Below are 14,538 nucleotides of genomic sequence, written 5' to 3' on the forward strand. Positions count from 1 at the left end.
TGATCACAAAATCAACGAGGCTTTGATACGTGGGACAGCCAAAAATACAGAATATTTTTTGTCAGTAACAACCCAAAGCTGGTATTTTAGAGATTTATATCCAAAGGAATATAGTGGGAAATATGAGGAAATAAAATCTCTAAAGACCTAACACTGGGGTTTGATCTGAGGGTGGTTTCCTTGCAAACCACAAAGCAGAAATGCCCTGTCCAGGAAAATCGATCACTACGGAATGCATTGTGTGCCTGAGCAAAAAAAAAAAAAACAAAAAACAAAACCAAAACTGTTTGCAGCCATTTCATCCTTCTGCCCTGAAATTCAGGCAAATAAGAAACACAACTGTGAAATAATTCCCATTCTTTCCCCCTCCCCACTTTTAACCTCAATTAGGCCTATAAAAAAAAATAATAAATAAATGTATATATACATACTCGATCCTAGCTTTAAAGAGCAACTCTTTAAGGATTTCTGTGCTTGAAATAATTTGAAGGGGTGAGGAAGAAAAGGGAGAATTCAAATTACCTCAGCAGCAGCTGCATTCTGCAGAGTTTCCTATGGAATGTGTGCTGCCATATTGCTAGGCCCAACTCCTCGGGAACGGATCCTGGAAGACAAAATATTTACAGATATTTTCATGGCATATTTTCAAGGAATGGATGCTGCTCTCCCTACAGCCAGAGGCTACAGATTTAGGAGCAAAAGGAACAGCCAAGCTCCTATAAGAGAAATTAATCCCCTCCCTCCCAATATACTCATTTTTAATTCTTTTTTTTTTTTTGATGATTCTTTTCCGTGTTCCACCTTGGACCAACCCACCCGTGGAAATCAAACAAAACATTCCTTGGAACACAACAACTCCAGAAGTTCTGCCAGTCCCCATTCCCACCAAAACCATTGAGGAGAAGAAAGAAACGGGGAGGCACCAACTCCTGCAAGTGATCAGTTCTCATCTCCAAACCCGAATCCCAAAAATCCACAACGAAGAGGAGAGCATCGTTACCTGCTTTGGAGGAGGTTCCCCAAACAAGCTTTTTTTTTTTTCAGCTTGTTGACTCTTTTACCAGTGATACAAGGAATAATTATTTCTGTGTGCTGAGGAGATTGTTACAAGAGGAGAAGCCCTGGCTGGTGGTGGCTCCGTGGATGCAATTCTTTTTTGCACCACAGCAGGATTTTTGGCTGCCACTCCAAGCTGCTTTCACTTGCCAAGTTTTAAGATGCCGGTTTTGCCTTTCATTTTATTGTTCCTTTCGCAACGTTAAAGAGCGACTTTAAAAAAAAAAAAAAAAGAAAACCCTTAAAAAAAAAAACCAAAAAAAAAAAAACAACCCATGCACAGCTGCTATTGGGGAGGGGGGGAATTATTTGAATTTTGCACAAGAATGGAGATGAGGAAGGAGCTCGCTGTGATGTAACCACAACGACACCCACAGAAATATTCCCAATATTGGGGGGGACGGGCCAGCTCCCGATTTTTGGCATTTCCCCAGCACCAGGAGACAAGAATGAAACTCAAACCAGCCAGAGCCACGAGCAACCACAGAGGTGGAGGCTGATCCTTCTCCCCCCTCTCAGCACCAAAACTCCTTTTTCAATCCACTTCAGGCTGTTCCTCCCCACGGAGGGTTTTTCATCCTGGGGGTGCAGAGATGGTGAGGTTGAGGAGCAGCCTCCTGACTAAAGGATTTTGCAGACCTCCACCCTTTTTCTGTGATAGGATTCACCCATTCCCAACCATGCCAGCCCTTCTTGGATGTGATGCCACCAGGAAGGAGCTCCACAGAAAATCCTCCCATCCCAACTCCCTGCAGGGTCCTCCTCCAAACACATTCCTTCAGCGTAAGCCATTGAATTCCATTTTTAAATTTTCTTTTTACAATTTCTCAATAAATTTTTAATTTTTTTTTCTATTATTCCTGGATTTTTTTTACATTTTTTGGAAAAAAATATTTCAATTTTTAATTCATAATTTTTAATTTTTTAATCACTATTATTTTTAAAATCCCCAACTTCACCGCTCAAGAGCTGATTTATTTCATTTTCCTTGACGTAGCAACAAAACTCCCGGGACTGATGCCAAGGCCCGAGCGCATTTAAATGAACAAACAGCAACAACAACAACAAAAAAAAAGTTGTTTGTGATCCTCCTTGGGTCAGAATATGAAAAGCACGATGGGCTTTATGCTCTGTGTGCTGTAAAGTGCAGGATAACGGAGCTCTGAGCTGGCTGCTGCAGATGTTTTTTGGAGGGACACAAACTCCAGATGTGGGCAGGGAAAATCCCCGCTCGGTTCCTTGGGTTCCACAAACCAAACCCTGCTGGCCACAGCTCCTTTTCCCAGAGCAGAGGTGCCTGTTTATCCCAAAAATGGGAGTTCCCAGCCCGCAGCAAACGAGCTGCCGCCAGCTGTTGGGTGTGCAGAGCTCCACAGAAGCAGGAGATGAATTTCAGAATTCCATCCACCCCATAATTTCATATTTGAAGGGAAAACCCAACCCTGACTCCAGACAAAGTTTCTGTGCAAAACCCAGCGAGTCTCGAACAAAAGCAGCGCGGATTAATAGAAGGGGGGAAGAAAAACAGAAGCTTTGTTCTAAAGTGGAAGCAGAAGATGTGAAATTTCAAAATCAGATGGCTCAGGCTGTGATTTCTTTCATTTAAATGAACTGATCTGTTGCTAAACTGCTGCTCTGGTGCCAAGGAAGTTTTAACTCCTTCAGCTCAAAGCTGGCTGCGTTCTGCTGCTTCCTCTCTCCTCCCAAGCAGCAAAGAAATCAGAGGGGAGAAGTGAAAAAGGGAGTGGGGAGGAAAAAAATCCGAGATGGGGAGGATGAAACCCAAGGGCAGAGCACAAAGAGCTTCCAGTGCTCGAGGAGAACTTGTGCTGCACAAACAACGAGGTTCTGCAGATTTCCTAAAACTTGGAGAGGAGGCAGAAAGGCCTCGAGCTCCCCAACCATGGGGAAAAGCCCAAAATGCTAAAATCCCTGAGCTGACTCATGGCAAAGGGTCACTTACCGAGAATGCAGAACCCCCTTCCCTACACGTGTGAAAAAGAACAACCAAAAAAAAAAAAAAAAAAAGGATTTTAAAAGCAGCCCTAAAAAAAAAAATAGCTGCTTAAAATTTGGGTGAAAGTTTCTACTGCTTTTCCATTTGGTATTGGGGTTGTTTTGCCCACTTAAAAAAAAAAAAAGAAATTGAATTAAAAAAGAAAAAAATGAAGAGAGACGTGTTATAATTGGAGGTAATTCCACGGGGAAAATATTTATGTGTAGAACAAAAAAAAAAAAAAAAAAAGAAAATGTAAAAATAAAAGAAAAATATATTTCTATATCTCTGTATCTCCCACTTTGCAGTTCTGCTGCAGTTCCCCCTAAACTGCTGCTGCTTGCTCCAATCTGCTGCCTGCTTAACAACGGAATGACAGGCAACATCTGTTTGTATAGGAGCCAAGATCAAGCCTTCAAAATGTTTTTTGGCTCAGCTTCTTTTTTTCTTTTTTTTCTTTTTCTACCCCCTCCCCTTGGAAGAAAAAAAAAAAAAAAAAATAGAAGCAAAAGAAAAAGTAAAAGCGCCCAGGAAGATTTTGAAACAACTCAAGTGAGGCTGCAACTCTTTTCCCCTTGAGTTATTTCAAGGTACAGGACTTGGAGGAGAATTCTGCTTTTCTCCACCCTCCTCCCCTGCTCTCCCCACCCTTCAGCTTCTCTCTTGCCCCATGCTATTAATAAAGTATCACACAAACTGGGGGGAAAAAAAAATAATAATCCAACGTACCTTGATCCCTAAAAGGCCACTCCCTCCTGTGGGGAGGGAGGGGGTTCTTCGGGAGGAAACTAAAAAAAATTGCACGGGGAGGGGAATATGGGATTCAGGGACAGGCTTGCCACAATCCTCTCACCCTGGTGGGTTTTTGTTTTGTTTTGTTTTTTTTTCCTCCTCTCCTCCATTTTATAGACTGTTAAATATATTGTTTGCAAAATCAAAGGGGTTGTTATGAAATTAAAAAAAAAATAAAAAATAAAAAAAAGATGCGGGCGATTAAAATAAATAAATAAGTCGAAAAAGAAAGAAGAGGAAGAAAAAAAAAATTTTTAAAAAATCAGCCCGGCTCCAAATACAATTCCAATGAGTAACAATGTCAGGCTACTGCCAATTCTGTGGCAAATTGGGAGAAAGCACAATAATTCCACATGCTGAGATGTGAACAACTGGAAAGGAACCAACTCTCGGGAAGTCACAATGAAAACTCTCCCAGTGCCCCCACTGCCATCCTTTTCGGAGGAAAAAAAAAATAATTTAAATTAAGCCACTAATTTAACAAAAGGAAAAGGCAAAACAACACCAAGAGCATCGAGGGAAGCGGTTTAAAAACTCAGGGAGTGTTTTATTCGCTGGAGATTTGGGACAACGCCGCCGCATGCACATGTATGAAAAAAAATAAAAAAAAAAAAGGGGGGGGAAAAAAAAAAATAAAATAATCAGAGAAGTTGCTAAGGAGACTTGTGGAAAGCGGGACTGCAGGCACATTTGTGGCCTTTCCCCCGTGCCCATCTGCATTCCGAGCACGCAGCACTGCGGCGCGGCTGCACCAATGCACGGCACCGAGCCGGGCAGCGATCTGTCACCGCCGGCAGCAGAAAAAAGCAGCTCTGGGGAGGGCTGGGGCGGGCCCTGCCTGATGGATATCAAATATAGAGCCTGGCTTAGTGAGGGAATTTTAAAGAGGAAGTGTTATCCGGGGGGATGCAGAGCGCTGCTGTGTTTCTGCCTGTCTTTCTCTCCCACTGACAAAATCCCCGTTCGCTGGCAGATGTCTGAATCCCTGCCAGATCTAACAATGTCTGACCCACTCCTGCCACCAGACACTTGGGCTCGTTCTCCCAGCACGCTGGGGTCATGTATCCATATTAAACAACCTTTTTTTTTTTTTTTTCCTCTCCCCTCTCTTCAGTGCCTGTTCCCAAGGCAGACTCTTGGATGTAATATTGTCACCTTCCACTTTTAGGAAGGGGCAGATCAAATCAAAGCCTGAGTTATTTGTGCCTGCTGACCTTGTCTGGGACAGGATTAAATTGGTGGGGTTTGCTTTTTTTATTTTTTTGCTGTTCCTTGCTTGGGGTGCAAAGGGTCCCTCTCCTCCCATCTGAAATCCTCTGCTGTTGATGGGACCATTCAACACCTGCTTTTCCTGCTCCTTTTGTGCCCTGCACTGGGGGAGATGAGGATTTCCATCCTCACACGAGGAATCCACAAAACCAAGAGCAGGACAGGGGAAAAGCCAATTTCATGGGCTTGGAGCATTATCCCACTTTCAGCTCCCAAGGACAAGGGGCTGGAATGGGGTGGGTTTTAAATCCCATCAAACCCAAGGCCATTCTGGGGTTCTCTGATTGTCCAAAGGCAGCACATTCCAAAATAGCAACCCAAAATTCCCTGAGGAGCATCATCTTTACTTTCTACCCAGGACAAAAGCACAGGACAGGGAATTTCTGGCTGATGTCACCCCAGCCAGGAGAAGCATTCCATGAGTTGGGAGAAGAGGATCAACGTTTGACTCACCTGAGTGCTTGTCTTGGTTTGGGAGAAACCACCTAAAAGAAAAATACCAAACCAACAAGTTAAAACTGTTCATTTGAGATTTGGCTTTTTCCCTAATAGTTAAGGAAAAAGCAGAAATCATCACAAAAACATGCTTTTTGAGTGTTTCTCTGAATTAAACAAACACAAAATAAACATTCCTCTCTCTCAGCTTGCTCAGTTCCTTTGTACAGGTTGGTGCTTCTGTCCCAAACCCAAAAATGTGGGGGTGAGGCACCTGCCTTGAGGTCCTCACACTTAGGAACAGCTGGAATGAGATTTGAGGGGTTGTTGAAGGAGGTTTTCTACAGCAGAGCCAGGAGAAGGGATCAAGCTCCACGAAAAACCAGTGAAATTAAATTAAATTAAATTAATTAAATTAAAACCAGTGAAACTGGTACCTGAGCTGGGCTGGGGCTGCCCACACCCCTCTGTCCCTGGGGGGACCTTCCAGCAGCCCAGGTGAGCAGGGAGAACATTCCCTGCCTTGCCTCCAGCCATCCACCTGCAGCTCTGCTGGGGCTGGCTCAGCACTCCCCACCCCCAGAAAAACACTCAGCAGCCCCAAAAAGCAACCAGGGCACAGCTCCTGACTGCACATGGAGAGGAAGCTGAGGAGGAGCAAGAAAAATCCCTTAGAACTGGCAGAGGGGGGGATAAATTGGGATTTTGGGAGGGATAAATTGGGATTTTGGGAGGGAGGTGAAGCTGTGGCTGCCCCTGGAGCCCTGGAAGTGTCCAAGGCCAGGTTGGGGTTTGGAGCAGCCTGGGACAGTGGGAGGTGTCAGGCTGGAACTGGATGAGCTTTCATGTCCTTCCCACCCAAATTATTCCATGATCCTCTGAGGAAAAGCACAAGAGGCAAAAAGATGCTAAACCCCACTGCAGGTGCAGCACCAGGTGCTTTTCACACCTTCCCACTTTCAGCCCCTGAGGTTTTCAGAGGAATTTCTGCTCTGAGGTTGGCTGAGTGGGGCTGCATTTTTGTTTTGGTTGCCAATTGGAAGCCACTATTTTTATCCCCAAGTCCCCCAAAGCATCTGTTTCCCCAGAGCTATTTAAGATTTCTTTTTATAAGACCTACTTAGAGGTGTATCATTATTTTTAAACCTTACTCTGTGCAGCCATACTCCCATTTTATCATCATTACAAGTGTCATTATCTGTGCATTTCAACTGGGTAATTTAAAAGAGAGATAAAATCCTTGCAGGGGGGCTTAGAGTTGCTTCCCCTCCAGCAAATATTTTGGGATAATACTTGGAACAAGCTGGTGCATCCCAATGAAAGGAAAAGAAATTCCAAGTTATCTAGAAAAAAAAAAAAAAACCCACCAAAAATTGTTTGGAAGCATTCACAGAATAGACAAATCCCCAGAAAATGAGAAATCCCCATTTCAGTGTTCCTATAACATGATGTAAGTGTAGCTCAGGTCATTTAATTTAAAGTTATTTTTTTTTTTATCTCTTTCCCTCATGGATCCACCTTGCTGCTGCTGATGGTCATGGGGGATTTTATTGCCTCATAACCAAAAAAAAAAAGAGATTTTTCTCAAATCTTTTTGTCACAAAAAGAAGCTCTGTGTTCAACCTGAGGCAGAGCAGGAGTGATGCCTGAAACTGCAAACACCCAGATGTGCCATGAAACACCACCAGGATATGCAGAATTTCCTTTCCAAATCTGACCTAGGACTGCTGATATTTGGAATAAAAGCTGATTCACTGTCCCAGAGCAGGTTAAATGCATCAAGTGGTGAAGAAAATCACGTGTTAGGAATGGTTTGGATTAAATTTTTCACACCTGTCAAGGCTTTCTAGCAAGAAAATTTGACCTCTACATGCCCTGTTCTAGAAATCCCACAAAGAAAATTTACCTTCTTCCAGCTTGAAATTAAAGCTGTGATAAAGAAACCAAAGGTAAATTTTAGCACCCAAACAGGGCAGCTGATCCTGTAAAGTCTTCTAGCCACACAAACCTACAAGTACAAATTAATTTAATTGGAAAAAAAAGAAAAATCCAGAAAATAGATGTTGACACACCTAAAGAAATCTTCCAGAAATTGTTTTTCCTTCTTCCCTTCCCTCCTGACACATCAGGGACCAGGAGGACAAACCTTCATCCATCAGATTGTGACATTGGCAAAGAAATTCTTCAATTAAGTGAATTTCAATGAGCAGAATTTACTAAATACAGCTTTGGAGGTAGAAAATTAATTCTTCTTTGCACTGATCCTTTCAGCATTGCTCATGGACACTCATTCTTTGGGAATCTAACCAAAGTCAGGGAAAAATGTACCCTGGTTTCATTTCCTGGCATTTCCACCCCTCAGTCACTGATCCAGGCTGTCCCTCACTGTCACCAGGCTGAGGAAAGGAAATTAATTCACATCCTTCAAAATTTCTGAGCTTTTTGTCCTTAATTCCCAACTTCAAACTGTTTCCACCTTTCACATGGGGATGGGACACTCCTTTAACCTTAAGTGTAAGGATGTCAGAAAATGACCTGGGTTATAAATTATAAATTATAAATTCAATTCATGCTGAGATGGAGCAGGCAGAGGATGGGAGCAGCAGAGATTTCCAGGAGCTGACAGAGGAAATGAGCAGCAGAGCCTGGAATTTATCTCACATCTCTTGGTTCCAGTCCAAATGTTTAAACCACAACATCACCCTTCAGGCCTGGGACACCAACAGAACCTTTAACCCTCCTGCTGGAGCCTCCTGAAGCATTTTCCATCATTTTTCCAGCAGAGCTGGCCTCCAGGCTGGGGCAGGGCTGGAGGAAGCCAGGCCAGTTTGGGATCTCATGCTGGGGTCAATCCCAGATTTGGGAATTTCATGACAGAACCCTCCAGGTATTTCTGCCTCACCTGGGCAAGGGCAGTTTGCTGGGAGCTGGAAATGGGGAGGGAAAACTTTCCAGACACAATTTCTCACTGGGAGAGTGTCCCCTGCCATTCCTTTCCAGCTGGGGAAAAAACTGAATGGGAACTTTAGGAAAACTTGATGGTAGTGAGAATAATTTTAAAATAATCTTTGAGCACAAATGGACATGTTTTCATGGAGATTTGTGAGGATTTGTTCAGCACATTTCTTTAGCAGGTATAAAACCACTGCCAGCCCAGTGCCCTTCAACACAGAGCCAGCCAAGAAATAAAATTAAATATATGTTGATTGTCACAGCAAGAGTGATGGCTGGGGAAGGAGGAGGAGGAAGAGAGTGTCCATTTTCTCAGGCTAGGTCACATCAATCCTGACTGTGCTGCCAGGGACACCTCCATGATTTCCCATGGTTTGGAGTAAGTCAACAGCAATTTTGGGAATGTTAAAGAGCTGACAGCACCCAATGAATAATGGAGGGGGCTCCTTCTAACCCAAAGGAGATGGATCACCAACCTTGAGGATGATTCACTCACAACCAAAAACCAAAACCACCTCATCTCCTGGGCTGGACACAGCAGAGTGGGTCATTCCTTCCCACCCTGCTCCAGGCTGGCTGCAAAACTCCTCTGTGCTGAGAGGAGAAGGGCTGGAGCAGCTGAGGAAATGCTGCTGCCAAACTTTCTGCAGGTGCCCTGATGTGTCTCTTTGCAGCTCTAAGTCCAACACAACGGAATTGAAAACAGAAAAGCTGCACTCAGCCCTCACAGATGAAAATGAAGATTTTTCCTCTTCCCTGTTCTGGTGGGATTGTCCCTTAAAGTCCCTAAAGGCAGAACACATCCCATTCATCAGAGCAACACCCACTGCTGCAAACCGGGAGAGGGAGAAGTGCTCCAGCCCTGCTTTGGATTAGGAAGAGACAGGAGAAATAAAAAGAGCATCTGACACCAAAATAAAACTGTTTTGGTCACTGCCATCTCTCTTATTCTAAATGAAGCAATTGTGGGCTCCGTTTGTTTTGCATTCATAATTAGCAGACGGAACAGATGGCAAAGGCGTCACTTAAAGCCACACGCCCGACAAAATAACCCAGGCTGCCAGTGCTGCTCTCTCTGGGAACAAGGAATACTTTCCCCTCTTCTCCCATTGAAGAGAGGAGCCAGCAAATGTCTGCATGGAGCAGGGGATTCACGGCAGAAAGGAATCCATTGTGTGGGGAGAGTGCTGGGGCAGCGAATGGAGAGAAAATAGGGCTGGAAAGGGGCAGAGAGCTGCCAGGAGCACAAGAAATGCTGAGTGCCTCCTGCCTTCAGATCTGGGCTTCAGGCAGAGGCTGCAAGGTCTGTGGTACACGTCAGAGACAGTGGAGAGATGTTATCCATGAAGGTGTCCCACAGCCATACCTGACTCGTCCTCTCCACACCTGTAGGGACACTGGAAAACTCACTGAGAAACTCTCCAGAGCACAGCTCCCCATCCCTGGAAGTCCTCAAGGCCTTCCCACCCAAACCTTTCTGGGATTCTCCAAAACGAGCAAAGCACAAAGTTTAAAGCACCACCCACTGCATGAGGATAGCTCAGAGCTACAACCAGGACAGAATATTTTACCAGAAATCATAAACCACGTGTGGTACTCACATCCTATTGCCTCGAGCAGAGGGAAGGAATGGGATAAAAACCCAAAACAAACCACACACGACTCACTGACAACAGGGAGGTCTTGGTCTCTTGGGGAGTGCTGTCCTTGTGACCCAGAGCACAGGTGGGTGACATCTCAGAGGAAGAACTTCCCTGAGAATGTCTCCATGCAGTTCCAAGTCCCTTTATTCAGTCCTACAAAGCCCCAACAGTTTAATCACTGTGAGCATCCCCTGCTTCTTGGAAAGGAGAAGGAACCAGAGATACCAACAGAGTTTTGCTCCTTTTCCAGCCTTGAGAGGTGCTCTGACAGCCCTGATGGGCTACCAGAGGGGTTTGGCATTCCCTGAGCTCCAGGGATAAGCTGCTCCCAGCATGGATGAGTGAGCAGGATCAGGGCACAGCCATGGGACACACACCAGGAGCTTCACCTTGCTCCTGCTGAAATGTTCCAGCTTCCAGAGCCACTGCAGCTCAAACCTCCTCCCTGGTGCCATGAAATGCTGATCATGGTGAGTCCTGTCCAGCTCCACAGCCACAGGCTCAGAGGCTCCAAGTGTGGTGCTGTGTGTGCCTCCATCTCTGCAGAGTGGAGCTCTGCCCCTCTGGTGATGGAAAGGGATCAGCAGGGATGCTCAGGACCAGCCATGGAAGAGGATCTGCAGAAAGAGCTCCAGGGAACAGGCTGAGGGGGAAGGAGAGGGGCTTGGCAAGAGCAGAGCTGGGGAAAGAGAGGTAAATCCCCAGGGAAGGAGAGCAGCACCCAGAGCTGCTACCCCACCTCTCCCTCCTGGCCAAAGACCCTTCAGCAAAGCTAAAACCTCTCTGGGGAGGAATACACTGACCAAACCCCATCTACCTGTGGGACATCATCTTCCTCCACCAGCTGTTCTAAACTTTTTGGACATTTTTTTCCTCGTTCCTCTCTGTTTTCACTTCATTCCTCTCTTTGTTTTCACTTTTCCCTGCCCTTACACCAGCTGAGGGCTCTCCCAGCCATCCCTGTGCCTTCCCCTAGCTCAGCCTCAAATTACTTTATTTTTTTTGTTTCCTCAATTGCCTCTAATCTCCCTGCTTTTCCCAGCTGCTCCATAATCCAGGAGGCATCAGGACATGGAGCCCAGGGCTGGAGCTTGATGCCCTCCAAATTTAGAGCTGGACATTGCTCCACTGGCACAACATTTCAACATCCAGCAACTGCTCTAAATTAGGAAACGGCTCCACAAATGCTCTTTTGCCTGGCTGGGAATTCCCTTTGGATGTGTTAGAGAGAGAATTGTTATCACTGCCCTCACCTTCTCTCAAGGCCCATCAAAACCTCACAGGGGTTGCAGCCCCTAAAATTCACACTGTGAGAAATCTGCTCCAGGATTGCTCCACAAATGCTTCAGGGGTTCCTTACGCAGAAATTTTGGGGATCTGAGGTGCCCAGGAGGGCAATTCCCAAAGTGTCAGACTCAATTCACCCCCCAGCTCCATAAAATGCAGTGATCATGGCAAATCACACAGAAATTCCTAGAAAAGGATCCATTTCTGCAGAAGAGCAGTGGGAAGAGAGCAAGGAAATAGAGAAGGATGTGCTACCCATCCAGCTCTCAGTGCCTAAAACACTCAGCTGCCAAAGTTGTGGGGAAAGAAAGATGGAATTTTCACGTTTTCAGTGGGGAAAAAAATAGATTTAGTGCACTGAAAATTACTCGCTGATGTGCTGCCTCTGGCACTCACGTGGCAGAGGGGAAACCTGGGCTCTGCTCCCTGCTCCTGCATTAAAGAATCAGCAATTAAAATGCACAATCAGCCCTCAAAGCTACAATCTCATTAAAAGTAAGGACTGAAATTAAACAATTCACCAGCCCAAGCTTTGCTGGAGGAGGCAGGGAGGGGAATACCTGCAGGGAGAGCCTGCCTGTGTCAACACCTGGATATTGATGCAGAGCAGAGCAGCAGCAGTGCAGGCTGGCAGGGAGACATTCCTGCAGCCTGCCTGGGGCTCAGGTTTCCTGCAGGAAGGGAGGGGAGCAGAGCCTGGGCCACATCTGAGCTGACCACAGGGAATGCTGAGACACGAGGGGGAAAGGAGCTGCTCCCTCATCCTGCCAAACCCAGCCTGGGAGCTCGGAATTTCCACCCCATCCCACAAAGTTCCTCTAGTTCCATGCCAAGGGACACCTTCCACCACCCCAGGCTGCTCCAAGCCTTGTCCTTGGACAATTCCAGGGATCCAGGGCAGCCTCAGCTTCTCTGGGAAATCCATTCCATCCATTCACCACCTTCACAGGGAGAATTTCTTCCTAATATCCAACCTGTCTGTTTGAAGCCATTCCCCTCTGCCATATTTTGCTTTGGGAAAGATCAATGCAAAGATTTTATGTTAAGCCTGAAGGGGGAAAAAAATGGTGTGAGGGGAAAAGATTCACTTTGGGGCAGATTTTTGTGTCTTAACTTCCCATTTCTCCCACTGATCCCCCTTAAACAACCCATAATTCACACCCCCATTAAAGATTAACCCCACTGAATTCAAGAGGAGTTTTCAGCCTTCTGAAAATTGGTGCACTTCTAATTTAGGCTCTGAGTTCAGCAGATTAACAGGTGGCAACACATCCATGCCCAGGGCTTAACCAAGGGGAAGGAAAAAAAAAAAAAAAAAAAGGGATTTGGACCTGGATTTCAGCAGGACAAAACAGGGATTTGGAAATTCGAGGTGTCATTCACTGTGCTCTACATTGAATATTTCACTTGTACTTGGGGACATCATCTCTGTGTCACCTCTTTTAGGACATCCAGGAGGGACAGAGCTGGATCTCAATGCTCCCACAGAACATAAAAATCTTTGCCTTGAGCCTTCCCAAAGCAGAATAGGACAGTGACAGTTCAAAGGAGGATGGATTCAAACTGATTTAGATTGGATATTAGGAAGAAATTCTTCCCTCCCAGTTTCAAACCCCCAAAGGTGAAGCCTGGGTGTTTCTGTGTGCACAGAGCTCCTGGAATTCTCCAGATTTTCCTGCTGTGTGGTGCCCTCCTGTTCCTTCCTGCTGGGAATCCTCCCTGGGATGTGCAGCACCTCTTCCGTGCACAGCTTTAATTCCTGCCCAAAGGCAGGGCCATAAAATGTGCATTTACCTCATTGCTCATCCTGATTTCAGGAGAATGAGGTAACCACACTCACCCACCAATAAATTCATCATCATTATCCAACCTTTCCCCCTTTTTTATCATTATTAAATTAAACTTATTCACAACCCTGCTCCTGTGTTAATGCATTGATGGCACTTTGAATAATGATCCCCTTGATCTGAATTCCATTTGAATTCCAAATATCCCACTGGAAAGACTCTGACTTGGGAGGAGATGTCTGCAGCCTCTTCCCAACTCCCAAAAAAAAGGGGATGTGCACCAGTACCAAGCTCCTGGAAACTTCCACAGGTGTGTTTTTCTCACAACTTTTCCAAGCTCAGACAAGTAAGCTGAGTTTAGGAATAGCTGTGCCATTCCCACAGCCTCTGGAAAATCAAGCTTTTCATTCATTTTTGCATCTCTGAGGATGCTGGAAAGCCTCAGAATTCTGTATTTCCAGTGATTTTGACAACAAGACTCTGATATTGCTCAGGGCTAGCAAAATATAGATAAAAAAAGTTCCCCGATCTCAACATTAGGACATATTTTCTGATAACAAGTTGAAGGTTCCTTTGGCTTTCTTTCATCCTGTTCCTATAAATTCCTGCCCAAATTTCTCAGGAGGGCAGAATTCAAATCCCTTCAAATGTACCCATGCAGCAAGAAATAAAATAATAATTAATAGGTGGCTCAGATAAAGGCTTTCCATCTCAGGGCAGAGGAAAGTATTAGCTAATTAATCATCAAGTTGGCATTAACTTATCTTTTGGCACCTCCAAGAAAATGTAAATCTGAAACGAGTTGGGGGTGGTGGTGTGTGGAAACAAAAGAATAAGAAGCCAACAATAGTTTTGGAAATGGATGACAAAATCCAAATGTTCTGCCTGACTGCTGCTAAATTAAGCTCTGTGTTATCAGTGCAAAGATTAGGAAAAGAGAGATTTTCCTCTGAACCTCAAGTCACACTTTGGAGCTGCACAGGACACGACAGCAGGAGTGGAGACAAGAGGATTCACTCACCCTGAAAATGAGTGGAAATAAAACAGGATCTGCTCAGTTCTTGGCTCCCCCCAAACACGGATCTGTGGAGGAAAAGAAGAAAGAAGGGGGTTGATTTATTGTGCAGGGGATGAAGTGATGTGCACCCTCCCTCCCATCCCAGGCTCCATCCAACTCATTTTTCCTTCAGCCCTTTTTGCCTAAATTGCCTTTTTTCCCCACTTTTAAGTGGAAAGGGCTCCAGTGAGATCCTGCCTTGAGCCAAACACTCTTCTGGGAATTATTTTAGTGCTAAAACCATGAGGAAAATTGGTTTTCCCA

General features: G+C 45.1%; 1 long non-coding RNA gene across 1 annotated transcript in view; it reads right to left on the reverse strand.

Moving 5' to 3' along the window:
- Window positions 1-524: 524 nt before the first annotated feature.
- The window catches only part of LOC306812241, a 45,945-nt gene continuing 31,931 nt past the window's right edge, over window positions 525-14,538 (reverse strand). Inside the window, exons 4-6 of the long non-coding RNA XR_013776834.1 lie at window positions 14,239-14,300; window positions 5,567-5,598; window positions 525-604 (exon numbers count right to left, since the gene is read on the reverse strand). This is a non-coding gene — a long non-coding RNA (uncharacterized lncRNA). The remainder of the gene's footprint in view (window positions 605-5,566; window positions 5,599-14,238; window positions 14,301-14,538) is intronic.

Source organism: Erithacus rubecula (assembly GCF_903797595.1).
Source record: "Erithacus rubecula genome assembly, chromosome: 25".
Taxonomy (NCBI): domain Eukaryota; kingdom Metazoa; phylum Chordata; class Aves; order Passeriformes; family Muscicapidae; genus Erithacus; species Erithacus rubecula.